The sequence below is a fragment of the Zalophus californianus genome, chromosome 5, assembly GCF_009762305.2.
Source record: "Zalophus californianus isolate mZalCal1 chromosome 5, mZalCal1.pri.v2, whole genome shotgun sequence".
NCBI lineage: Eukaryota > Metazoa > Chordata > Mammalia > Carnivora > Otariidae > Zalophus > Zalophus californianus.
This window is the reverse complement of record NC_045599.1, coordinates 154,615-167,380: the sequence shown is the minus strand read 5'-3', so window position 1 is coordinate 167,380 and position 12,766 is coordinate 154,615.

Below are 12,766 nucleotides of genomic sequence, written 5' to 3'. Positions count from 1 at the left end.
TGTTTGTTTTTATCTTTATCTTTTTCTTTTTTTTTCTTTTTTCTTTCTTTCCCTTTCTTTTCCCCTGGTTTCAGGTCTTTTTTGATTTGTTTAGTGTATATTATCTGGGGACGCTGTTACCCTGTTAGCATTTTGTTCTCTCATTCATCTGTTCTCCTCTGGACAAAATGACAACACGGAAAAAATCATCTCAAAAAAAAAAAAAAAAAGAACAAGACGCAGGACCAATGGCCAGGGACCTAATCAATACGGACACTAGTAAGATGTCAGAACTAGAGTTCAGAATGATGATTTTAAAGATACTAGCTGGACTTTAAAGAAGCATGGAAGTTATTAGAGAAACCTTTTCTGGAGAAATAAAAGAACTAAAATCTAACCAAGTCGAAATCAAAAAGGCTATTAATGAGGTGCAATAAAAAATTGAGGCTCTAACTGCTAGGATAAATGAGGCAGAAGAGAGAATTAGTGATCTAGAAGACCAAATGATGGAAAATAAAGAAGCTGAGAAAAAGAGAAATAAAACAACCACTGGATGACGAGGGCCGAATTCGAAAAACAAGTGATACCATAAGACGAAAAAACATTAGAATAATTGGGATCCCAGAAGAAGAAGAAAGAGAGAGAGGGGCAGAAGGTATATTGGAGCAAATTATAGCAGAGAACTTCCTTAATTTGGGGAAGGAAACAGGCATCAAAATCCAGGAGGGACAGAAAACCCCCCTCAAAATCAGTAAAAATATGTCAACACCCCGACATCTAATAGTAAAACTTACGAGTCTCAGAGACAAAGAGAAAATCCTGAAAGCGGCTTGGGACAAGAGATCTGTAACCTACAATGGTAGTAACATTAGACTGGCAACAGACCTAGCCACAGAGACCTGGCAGGCCAGAAAGGACTGGCATTATATCTTCAGAGCACTAAACGAAAAAATATGCAGCCAGGAATACTATATCCAGCTAGGCTGTCACTGAAAATAGAAGGAGAGATAAAAAGCTTCCAGGACAAACAAAAACTAAAGGAATTTGCAAACACGAAACCAGCCCTACAAGAAATACTGAAAGGGGTCCTCTAAGCAAAGAGAGAACCTAAAAGTAACATAGACCAGAAAGGAACACAGACAATATACAGTAACACTCACCTTACAGGCAACACAATGGCATTAAATTCCTATCTTTCAATAGTTACCCTAAATGTAAATGGGCTAAATCCCCCAATCAAAGGACACAGGGTATCAGATGTTCTAAAAGAAACAAGACCCATCGATATGCTGTCTGCAAGAGACTCATTTAAGACCCAAAGACACCCCCAGATTGAAAGTGAGGGGGTGGAAAACCATTTACCATGCTAATGGACACCAAAAGAAAGCTGGGTGGCAATCCTTATATCAGACAAATTAGATTTTAAAACAAAGACTGTAATAAGAGACGAAGAAGGACACTATATCCTACTTAAAGGGTCTATCCAACAAGAAGATCTAACAATTGTAAATATCTATGCCCCGAACATGGGAGCAGCCAATTATATAAGGCAATTAATAACAAAAGCAAAGAAACCATTGACAATAATACAATAACAGTGGGGGACTTTAACACCCCTCTGACTGAAATGGACACATCATCTAAGCAAGGAAATAAAGACTTTAAATGAAACACTGGACCAAATGGACTTCACAGACATATTCAGAACTTTCCATCCCAAAGCAACAGAATACACATTCTTCTCTAGTGCCCAAGGAACATTCTCCAGAATAGATCACATCCTAGGTCACAAATCAGGTCTCAACCGGTACCACAAGATTAGGATTATTCCCTGCATATTTTCAGGCACAATGCTTTGAAACTAGAACTCAATCACAACACAAAAGTCGGAAAGAACTCAAATACATGGAGGCTAAAGAGCATCCTACTAAAGAATGAATGGGTCAACCAGGAAATCAAAGAAGAATTTAAAAAATGATGGAAAAAATGAAAATGAAAACACAACTGTTCAAAATCTTTGGGATGCAGCAAAGGCAGTCCTGAGAGGAAAGCATATAGCAATACAAGCCTTTCTCAAGAAACAAGAAAAGTCTCAAATACACAACCTAACCGTACACCTAAAGGAGCTGGAGAAAGAACACCAAATAAAGCCTAAACCCAGCAGGAGAAGAGAAATAATAAAGATCAGAGCAGAAATCAATGAACTAGAAACCAAAAGAACAGTAGAACAGATCAACGAAACTAGGAGCTGGTTCTTTGAAAGAATTAACAAGATTGATAACCCCCTGGCCAGACTTATCAAAAAGAAAAGAGAAATGACCCAAATCAACAAAGTCATGAATGAAAGAGGAGAGAACAAAACCAACACCAAAGACATACAAACAATTATAAGAACATATTATGAGCAACTCTATGCCAGCAAATTAGATAACCTGGACGAAATGGGTGCATTCCTAGAGATGTATGAACTACCAAAATTGAACCAGGAAGACATAGAAAACCTGAACAGACCTATAACCACTAAGGAAATTGAAGCAGTCATCAAAAATCTCCCAACAAACAAAAGCCCAGGGCCAGATGGCTTCCCAGGGGAATTCTACCACACATTTCAAGAAGAATTAATACCTATTCTCCTGAAACTGTTCCCAAAAATAGAAATGGAAGGAAAACTTCCAAACTCATTTTAGGAGGCCACCATTACCTTGATCCCAACACCAGACAAAGATCCCATCAAAAAGGAGAATAACAGACCAATATCCTTGATGAACATGGATGCAAAAATTCTCACCAAAATACTAGCCAATAGGATCCAACAGTACATTAAAAGGATTATTCACCACGACCAAGTGGGATTTATCCCTGTGCTGCAAGGTTGGTTCAACATCTGCAAATCCATCAACGTGATACAATACATTAACAAAAGAAAGAACAAGAATCATATGATCCTCTCCATAGATGCAGAAAAAGCATTTGACAAAGTACACCATCCTTTCTTTTTTTTAATACTTTTTTATTGTTATGTTAATCACCATACATTACATCATTAGTTTTTGATGTAGTGTTCCATGATTCATTGTTTGTGCATAACACCCAGTGCTCCATGCAGAATGTGCCCTCTTTAATACCCATCACCAGGCTGACCCATCCCCCTACCCTCCTCCCCTCTAGAACCCTCAGTTTGTTTTTCAGAGTCCATCGTCTCTAATGCATATTCTCCCCCTCCGACTGACTCCCCTTCATTCTTCCCCTCCTGCTATCTTCTTTTTTTTCTTAACATATATTGAATTATTTGTTTCAGAAGTACAGATCCATGATTCATCAGTCTTGTAAAATTCACAGTGCTCACCATAGCACATACCCTCACCAATGTCTATCACCCAGCCACCCCATCCCACCCACACCCCACCACTCCAGCAACCCTCAGTTTGTTTCCTGAGATTAAGAATGCCTCATATCAGTGAGGTCATATGATACATGTCTTTCTCTGATTGACTTATTTCACTCAGCATAACACCCTCCAGTTCCACCCACGTCGTTGCAAATGGCAATACCTCATTCCTTTTGATGGCTGCATAATATTCCGTTGTGTATATATACCACATCTTCTTTATCCATTCATCTGTCGATGGACATCTGGGCTCTTTCCACAGTTTGGCTATTGTGAACATTGCTGCTATAAACATTGGGGTGCACGTACCCCTTTGGATCCCTACATTTGTATCTTTGTGGTAAATACCCAGTAGTGCAATTGCTGGATCGAATGGTAGCTCTATTTTCAACTGTTTGAGGAAACTCCATACTGTTTTCCAGAGGGGTTGCACCAGCTTGCATTCCCACCAACAGTGTAGGTTGGTTCCCCTTTCTCCGCATCCCCGCCAACATCTATCATTTCCTGACTTGTTAATTTTAGCCATTCTGACGGGTGTGAGGTGGTATCTCATTGAGGTTTTGATTTGGGTTTCCCTGATGCCAAGCGATGTTGAACACTTTTTCATGTGTCTGTTGTCCATTTGGATGTCTTCTTTGGAAAAATGTCTGTTCATGTCTTCTGCCCATTTCTTGACTGATTATTTGTTCTTTGGGTGTTGAGTTTGATAAGTTCTTTATAGATTTTGGATACTAGCCCTTTATCTGATATGTCATTTGCAAATATTTTCTCCCATTCTGTCGGTTGTCTTTTGGTTTTGTGGACTGTTTCTTTTGCTGTGTAAAAGCTTTTTATCTTGATGAAATCCCAATAGTTCATTTTTGCTCTGGCTTCCCTTGCCTTTGGCGATGTTTCTAGGAAGAAGTTGCTGCGGCTGAGGTCGAAGAGGTTGCTGTCTGTGTTCTCCTTTAGGATTTTGATGGACTCCTGTCTCACGTTTAGGTCTTTCAACCATTTGGAGTCTATTTGTGTGTGTGGTGTAAGGAAATGGTCCAGTTTCATTCTTCTGCATGTGGCTGTCCAATTTTCCCAACACCATTTGTTGAAGAGATGTCTTTTTTCCATTGGACATTCTTTCCTGTTTTGTCAAATTTGAGTTGACCATAGAGTTGAGGGTCCATTCCTGGGCTCTCTATTCTGATCCATTGATCTATGTGTCTGTTTTTGTGCCAGTACCATACTGTCTTGATGATGACAGCTTTGTAATAGAGCTGGAAGTCTGGAATTGTGATGCCGCCAGCTTTGCTTTTCTTTTTCATTATTCCTCTGGCTATTCAGGGTCTCTTCTGGTTCCATACAAATTTTAGGATTATTTGTTCCATTTCTTTGAAAAAGGTGGATGGTATTTTGATGGGGATTGCATTGAATGTGTAGATTGCTCTAGGTCGCACTGACATCTTCACAATGTTTGTTCTTCCTATCCATGAGCATGGAACGTTTTTCCATTTCTTTGTGTCTTCTTCAATTTCTTTCATGAGTATTTTATAGTTTTCTGAGTACAGATCCTTTGCCTCTTTGGTTAAATTTATTCCTAGGTATCTTATGATTTTGGGTGCAATTGTATATGGGCTCAACTCCTTGATTTGTCTCTCTTCTATCTTGTTGTTGGTGTATAGGAATGCCACTGATTTCTGTGCATTGATTTTATATCCTGCTACTTGACTGAATTCCTGTATGCGTTCTAGCAGTTTTGGGGTGGAGTCTTTTGGGTTTTCCACATACAGTATCATATCATCTGCAAAGAGTGAGAGTTTGACTTCCTCTTTGCCGATTTGGATGCCTTTGATTTCTTTTTGTTGTCTGATTGCTGTGGCTAGGACTTCTAATACTATGTTGAATAGCAGTGGTGATAGTAGACATCCCTGCTGCGTTCCTGACCTTAGGGGAAAAGCTCTCAGTCTTTCCCCATTGAGAATGATATTCGCTGTAGGTTTTTCATAGATGGCTTTTATGATATTGAGGTATGTACCCTCTATCCCTATACTCTGAAGAGTTTTGATCACGAAAGGATGCTGTACTTTGTCAAATGCCTTTTCTGCATCTATTGAGAGGATCATATGATTCTTGTTCTTTCTTTTGTTAATGTATTGTATCACGTTGATGGATTTGCGGATGTTGAACCAGCCTTGCAGCCCAGGGATAAATCCCACTTGGTCATAGTGAATAATCCTTTTAATGTACTGTTGGATCCTATTGGCTAGTATTTTGGTGAGAATTTTTGCATCCATGTTCATCAAGGATATTGGTCTGTAATTCTCCTTTTTGATGGGGTCTTTGTCTGGTTTTGGGATCAAGGTAATGGTGGCCTCCTAAAATGAGTTTGGAAGTTTTCCTTCCTTTTCTATTTTTGGGAACAGTTTCAGGAGAATAGGTATTAATTCTTCTTTAAATGTCTGATAGAATTCCCCTGGGAAGCCATCTGGCCCTGGGCTTTTGTTTGTTGGGAGATTTTTGATGACTGCTTCAATTTCCTTAGTGGTTATAGGTCTGTTCAGGTTTTCTATGTCTTCCTGGTTCAATTTTGGTAGTTCATACATCTCTAGGAATGCACCCATTTCGTCCAGGTTATCTAATTTGCTGGCATAGAGTTGCTCATAATATGTTCTTATAATTGTTTGTATGTCTTTGGTGTTGGTTGTGATCTCTCCTCTTTCATTCATGACTTTGTTGATTTGGGTCCTTTCTCTTTTCTTTTTGATCAGTCTGGCCAGGGGGTTATCAATCTTGTTAATTCTTTCAAAGAACCAGCTCCTAGTTTCGTTGATCTGTTCTACGGTTCTTTTGGTTTCTAGTTCATTGATTTCTGCTCTGATCTTTATTATTTCTCTTCTCCTGCTGGGTTTAGGCTTTATTTGGTGTTCTTTCTCCAGCTCCTTTAGGTGTACGGTTAGGTTGTGTATTTGAGACCTTTCTTGTTTCTTGAGAAAGGCTTGTATTGCTATATACTTTCCTCTCAGGACTGCCTTTCCTGCATCCCAAAGATTTTGAACAGTTGTGTTTTCATTTTCATTGGTTTCCATGATTTTTTTTAATTCTTCTTTAATTTCCTGGTTGACCCGTTCATTCTTTAATAGGATGCTCTTTAGCCTCCATGTATTTGAGTTCTTTCCGACTTTTGTGTTGTGATTGAGTTCTAGTTTCAAAGCATTGTGCCTGAAAATATGCAGGGAATGATCCCAATCTTTTGGTACCGGTTGAGACCTGATTTGTGACCTAGGATGTGATCAATTCTGGAGAATGTTCCTTGGGTACTAGAGAAGAATGTGTATTCCACTGCTTTGGGATGGAATGTTCTGAATATGTCTGTGAAGTCCATTTGGTCCAGTGTTTCATTTAAAGTCTTTATTTCCTTGTTGATCTTTTGCTTAGATGATCTGTCCATTTCAGTGAGGGGGGTGTTAAAGTCCCCCACTATTATTGTATTGTTGTCAATGTGTTTCTTTGCTTTTGTTATTAATTGCCTTATATAATTGGCTGCTCCCATGTTCGGGGCATAGATATTTACAATTGTTAGATCTTCTTGTTGGATAGACCCTTTAAAGTAGGATATAGTGTCCTTCTTCATCTCTTAATACAGTCTTTGTTTTAAAATCTAATTTGTCTGATATAAGGATTGTCACCCCAGCTTTCTTTTGGTGTCCATTAGCATGGTAAATGGTTTTCCACCCCCTCACTTTCAATCTGGGGGTTTCTTTGGGTCTAAAATGAGTCTCTTGCAGACAGCATATTGATGGGTCTTGTTTTTTAATCCAATCTGATAGCCTGTGTCTTTTTATTGGGGCATTGACCCCATTTACATTCAGGGTACCTATTGAAAGGTATGCATTTAGTGCCATTGTGTTGCCTGTAAGGTGACTGTTACTGTATATTGTCTGTGTTCCTTTCTGATCTATGCTGCTTTTAGGCTCTCTTTTTGCTTAGAGGACCTCTTTCAATATTTCTTGTAGGGCTGGTTTTGTGTTTGCAAATTCCTTTAGTTTTTGTTTGTCCTGGAAGCTTTTTATCTCTCCTTCTGTTTTCAATGACAGCCTAGCTGGATATAGTATTCTTGGATGCATATTTTTCTCGTTTAGTGCTCTGAATATATAATGCCAGTCCTTTCTGGCCTGCCAGGTCTCTGTGGATAGGTCTGTTGCCAATCTAATGTTTCTACCATTGTACATTACATATCTCTTCTCCCAATCCTCTTTCAGGATTTTCTCTTTGTCTCTGAGACTCGTAAGTTTTACTATTAGATGTTGGGTTGTTGACCTATTTTTATTGATTTTGAGAGGCGTTCTCTGTGCCTCCTGGATTTTGATGCCTGTTTCCTTCCCCACATTAGGTAAGTCCTCTGCTATTATTTGCTCCAATATACCTTCTGCCCCTCTCTCTCTTTCTTCTTCTTCTGGGATCCCAATTATTCTAATGTTGTTTCGTCTTCTCATGTTGCTTATCTCTCGAATTCTGCCCTCGTGATCCTGTAGTTGTTTCTCTCTCTTTTTCTCAGCCTCTTTATTTTCCATCATTTGGTCTTCTATATCGCTGATTCTTTCTTCTGCCTCATTTATCCTAGCAGTTAGTGCCCCCATTTTTGATTGCACCTCATTAATAGCCTTTTTGATTTCGACTTGGTTAGATTTTAGTTCTTTTATTTCTCTAGAAAGTGTTTCTCTAATAACTTCCACACTTTTTTCCAGCCCAGCTAGTATCTTTAAAGTCATGATTCTGAACTCTAGGTCCGACATCGTACTAATGTCAGTATTGAGTAGGTCCCTGGCAGACGGTACTACCTCTTGTTCTTTTTGTTGAGGTGATTTTTTTCGTTTTGTCATTTTGTCCAGAGGAGAACAGATGAATGAGAGAACAGAATGCTAACAGGTTAACAACGTCTCCAGCAAATATACTCTATACAAATCAGAAAAGACCTGAAACCAGGGGACAAGAAAGGGAAAGAAAGAAGAGAGAAAAAAAAAAAAGGAAAAAGAAAAAGATAAAAACAGAACAAAACAAAATAAAACAGAATATGATCAAATATGATTAGGCTAGTGCATAGATCAGTGCCACACACTAGCTTTTGGGCATATTTTGGTCTGTTAGAAGAAAGTGCCTGCTAAAATTTTAAAGGAAGAAAGACTTATATATGTACAAAATAAGGGTTGATACAATGAAGAAAGGGCAGATGAGTGTAAAGATGAAAATTATAAAAGATTTTATAAAAGGAATTGATAAGATAAGAAGTTGTTTTTTAAAAGAAAAGAAGATTTAAAAAGAAAAAGAAGAAAAAAAATGGGAGAGAATGTGATCAGGCAGGAGAGTAGAACCAAGCCATACACTAGAGATTTAGGGTATATTTTGATCTGTTAGAAGAAATTGTATCTCAAAATTTTAAAGAGAGAACAACTTATATATATATGCCAAAGATAAGGGTAACTACTATGAAGGGATAAAAATATGACTCTAAAAATGAAAAATAAAAAATATTTTTTTTTAAAAAGGGATTGATAAGATGTTGTTTGAAAAAGGGAAAAAGAAAAATTAAAAAAAACAGTTAAAAATTAACTTTGAAAAACTAATGAATTATGGTAACAAAGCCGTGAATTCTATGTGCAGTATTCCCCTAGCGCTGGAGTTCTCCCGTTCTCCTTGATCGGTAAACTTGGTCTTGGCTTGCTGGCTGTTCGTGCTGATCTTCTGGGGGAGGGGCCTGTTGCCGTGGTTTCCAAATGTCTTTGCCGGAGGCGGAATTGCCCCGCCCTTGTGAGTCCGGGCTAAGCACGCTGCTCCGGTTTGCTCTCAGGAGCTTTTGTTCCCTGCAAGCTCTCGGTACAGCTTTGGAGGACCAGAGTGAAAATGGTGGCCTCCCAATCTCCGCCCCTAGGAGCTGAGAACTCTGGGCCCCGCTCCTCAGTGTGCCCCCCAAAGAAAAGCAGTCACTCCCGTCTCCCCGGTCTCTGGTCGCTCTCCGTGCTCACCTGGCCTGGGATCAAGCGTTGCTATCTCTGGCACCCGACCCCGTGTGAAGTCTCCAAACCCAGCAGATCCCTGCGGTGCGCTTCCGCACCGCTCCTCCCAGGGGAGGAAGGGGAGTCTCCCCGGCTCTGCCGCTTGTTGGGTCCCTGCTGGAGGAGCAGTGGTCCGACTGGGCCGCGGATCACAGTTTATGGCAATCCCGAGTTGCGAGCCCGCGCCTCGGCTCCGTCTCTGCAGCCGGCTTCCCTGCTCCGATACCTGGGAGCTCTGCCGCACTCAGGCACCCCCGGTCTTTCTGTGACCCCGAGGGTCCTGAGACCACACTGTCCTGTGAGGGTTCCACCCCCTGCTTAGTCACTGGAGCGACATCCCTCAGTGGAGCCGACTTCTAAGAGTTCCGATTTTGTGCTCCGCGGCTCAATCACTTGCCAGAAGCGGCCGACGGAGGCCCCCTCCCCCGCCGTCTATCCTCCCGAATATCGCCACGGATTCACTTCTCCGCCCATCCCACCTTACAGAAAGTGGTCGCTTTTCTGTTCAGAGTGTTGTTACTCTTATCTTCGATCTCCTGTTGAGTTCGTAGATGTTCAGAATGATTTGATCCCTATTCAGCTGAATTCCTGAGCCCAGACGAAATCCAGGTCTCCTACTCCTCCGCCATCTTGCTCTGCCCCCTACAGCATCCTTTCTTGATCAAAACTCTTCTGAGTATAAGGATAGAGGGTACATACCTCAATATCATAAAAGCCATCTGTGAAAACCCTACAGCCAATATCATTCTCAATGGGGAAAAGCTGAGAGCTTTCCCCCTAAGGTCAAGAACGCGGCAGGGATGTCCACTCTCACCACTGCTATTCAACATAGTATTAGAAGTCCTAGCCACAGCAATCAGACAACAAAAAGAAAGCCAAGGCATCCAAATCGGCAAAGAGGAAGTCAAACTCTCACTCTTTGTAGATGATATGATACTGTATGTGGAAAGCCTAAAAGACTCCACCCCAAAACTGCTAGAATGCATACAGGAATTCAGTAAAGTGGCAGGATATAAAATCAATGCACAGAAATCAGTGGCATTCCTATACACCAACAAGACAGAAGAGAGACAAATGAAGGAGTTGAGCCCATTTACAATTGCACCCAAAATCATAAGATACCTAGGAATAAATTTAACCAAAGAGGCAAAGGATCTGTACTCAGAAAACTATAAAATTCTCATGAAAGAAATTGAGGAAGACACAAAGAAATAGAAAAACGTTCCAAGCTGATGGATTGGAAGAACATTGTGAAGATGTCAATGCTACCTAGAGCAATCTACACATTCAATGCAATCCCCATTAAAATATCATCCACTTTTTTCAAAGAAATGGAACAAATAATCCTAAAATTTGTATGGAACCAGAAGAGACCCCGAATAGGCAGAGGAATGTTGAAAAAGCAAAGCAAGCTGGCGGCATCACACTTCCGGACTTCCAGCTCCATTACAAAGCTGTCATCATCAAGACAGTATGGTACTGACACAAAAACAGACACATAGTTCAAAGGAACAGCATATAGAGCCCAGAAATGGACCCTCAACTCTATGGTCAACTTATCTTTGACAAAGCAGGAAAGAATGCCCAGTGGAAAAAAGACAGTCTCTTCCACAAATGGTGTTGGGAAAATTGGACAGCCACATGCAGAAGAATGAAACTGGACCAATTCCTTACACCACACACAAAAATAGACTCCAAATGGTTGAAAGACCTAAAGCTAAACACCTAGAGACCTAAGCTCAACAATACAAAGCAGTTTTGGAGAAGGAAGGAGGAAGACATCAAATCAGGAACTGGAAACCAGAAGTGAGTTCATAGGCAAAAGCAATCCCCAAGGTAATGATAGAGACCTCAAGATCATGCAACTCAACACCCAAAGAACAAATAATCCAATCAAGAAATGGGCAGAAGACATGAACAGACATTTTTCCAAAGAAGACATCCAAATGGACAACAGACACATGAAAAAGTGCTCAACATCGCTTGGCATCAGGGAAATCCAAATCAAAACCTCAATGAGATACCACCTCACAGCCGTCAGAATGGCTAAAATTAAGAAGTCAGGAAACGACAGATGGTGGCGGGTTGTGGAGAAAGGGGAACCCTCCTACACTGTTGGTGGGAATACAAGCTGGTGCAGTCACTCTGGAAAACAGTATGAAGGTTCCTCAAAAAGTTGAAAATAGAGCTACCATACAATCCAGCAATTGCCCTACTGGTATTTACCCCAAAGATACAAATGTAGGGATCCGAAGGGGTATGTGCACCCCAATGTTTATAGCAGCAATGTCCACAATAGCCAAACTGTGGAAAGAGCCAAGATGTCCATCGACAGATGAATGGATAAAGAAGAGGTGGTATATATACACAATGGAATATTATGCAGCCATCAAAAGGAATGAGATCTTGCCATTTGCAGCGACATGGATGGAACTGGAGGGTGTTATGCTGAGTGAAATAAGTCAATCAGAGAAAGACATGTATCATATGACCTCACTGATATGAGGAATTCTTAATCTCAGGAAACAAACTGAGGGTTGCTGGAGGGGGGTTGGGGTGGGAGGGATGGGGTGGCTGGGTGATGGACATTGGGGAGGGTATGTGCTATGGTGAACGCTGTGAATTGCGCAAGACTGTTGAATCACAGACCTGTACTTCTGAAACAAATAATGCAATATATGTTAAGAAAAAAAAAAGAAGGAGATAGCAGGAGGGAAAGAATGAAGGGGGCGAACTGGAGGGGGAGACGAACCATGAGAGACGATGGACTCTGAAAAACAAACTGAGGGTTCTAGAGGGGAGGGCGGTGGGGGGATGGGTCAGCCTGGTGATGGGTATTAAAGAGGGCACATTCTGCGTGGAGCACTGGGTGTTATGCACAAACAATGAATCATGGAACACTACATCCAAACTAATGATGTAATGTATGTTGATTAATATAACAATAAAAAATTTAAAAAAAAGATAGTAGGAGGGAAAGAATGAAGGGGGTGAATCGGAGGGCATACGAACCATGAGAGAAGACGGACTCTGAAAAACAAACTGGGGGTTCTAGTTGGGAGGGGCGTTGGGGGATGGCTAGCCTGGTGATGGGTATTGAAGAGTGCCTGTTCTGCGTATAGCACTGGGTGTTATGCACAAACAATGAATCATGGAACACTACATTAAGAACTTGATGTAATGTATGGTGTTTAACATAACAATAAAAAATTGAAGAAAAAAAAGAAGATATACAGATAACCAACAGGTACATGTTAAGGTGCTCTACATCACTAATGATAAGGGAAATGTCATTCAAACCCAGAACAAGACATCACCTCATATCTACTAAATTGGCCATCATCAAAAAACAAGACTTAAGTGCTGCAGAGAAAGT